At 42.3% G+C, this 1,322-nt stretch overlaps 1 protein-coding gene across 1 annotated transcript in view; it reads left to right on the top strand.

The window, feature by feature from the left end:
• Positions 1 to 1,322, top strand: part of Myo1d (myosin ID) — a 269,339-nt gene that overhangs the window by 93,327 nt on the left and 174,690 nt on the right. The window lies entirely within an intron of this gene.

Below are 1,322 nucleotides of genomic sequence, written 5' to 3'. Positions count from 1 at the left end.
TTTGGAGTTAAAAGCAGCCGGGGAGATGGCTCAGTAGAATAAATGCTTCCCTGGCAAGCACAAGGGCCTGAGTTCAATCCCCGGTTCCGAAAAAAAAAAAAAAGTAATTTAGTAATACAATAGTTTTTTGTAGTTCTTCTTGGATGGTATAATGGTACCTCAGTTCACAAACTGAGTTCTCGCCACGTTCTGATCGTAAACCAAATTGGATAAGAACTGGATCAAATTTCCCCATAAGGTCAGCATCTAACTGGACCATTGAATTTGATTCAGTTCTCCTCCAACTTGCTTTGCACCCTGAATCATGAAAAGAACAAGTTCATGAACCAGCATACCTTTGGAAAGCCCAGGAGCTATGTCTGTTGTGACCTTAGTCTGGCTGAGTAAATACCTTTCTGAATGTGGCGACCAAAGAAGCCCTGACAGGGAAACTCTGAAACTCCTCTGGGGTGCCTCACCCCTGTTGCTATGATGTATGATTCTGCGGAGTCCAGGGTGTATGAGAAAGCACCAAGGCTTCCCACAGCTTTCAAAGGGCAGAAGCCTGCTGCCTCAGCTCCCCTGAGGAAGGCTCACCTGGCCATTGCCCGCAGCTGCTGCACTAAAGCCAAAGCTCTGTTGGCTGCAGGGTCTTCTCTTCTGACCTTGATCCATGAGCTTGGATAGCCAGTTCATCTGACTGATCTAACCAGGAGGAGCTGGCTCCTTACATATCACTTAGAGCCTGATATTTGTTCATTTAAGAACTACTGTATAACATTTACATTGGTAGAATTTTCCAGTTTACTTTTTTTCTCTCCTCTAATTCCAATTCTAAAGAAATTATTCTCACAGCCTAGTGAAAAGGGAATAATATGCAGTGGAGTAAATGGAATCTTTCTAAATCTTTGTCCCTTCAAGAGAAAAACAAGAATATGCACATTTTTCTTGGTCACTTCATAAATTCAAAGACACTGTCAAAAAAAGGGGAGTATTTTTCATTAAAATCCATGAATCCATGAATGGGATTTTAATCCCAGAATGCATAGGAAAACTGGAACTTCACTGCAGCAGATACTGTACTGTATCTGCAGCTTAAGATGAAGATAATTCATTTGATGTGGAAGGAATATTCTCCGAAACCCAGTCTTTTTCATGCATCGTGTTGCTTCATTAGTAGTTGGCAACTTTTTCGACTGTTTCTCATGCTAGACTGCTCTAGAACTGTCACCTATCAGCTTTGCCTTTGAAGCTCTGCGAGAGTTGAGAACCATGTGACAGCTGCCAGGAATTTTCTTCCTTGAATGTTTCATGCCTTGTACGGCTCACCCTCTCAGTTGTGT

This window comes from Octodon degus, unplaced genomic scaffold, assembly GCF_000260255.1.
Source record: "Octodon degus isolate 3935 unplaced genomic scaffold, OctDeg1.0 scaffold00072, whole genome shotgun sequence".
NCBI lineage: Eukaryota > Metazoa > Chordata > Mammalia > Rodentia > Octodontidae > Octodon > Octodon degus.
The sequence above is the reverse complement of the archived record's forward strand: the minus strand, read 5'-3'. Positions and strand labels throughout refer to the sequence as shown.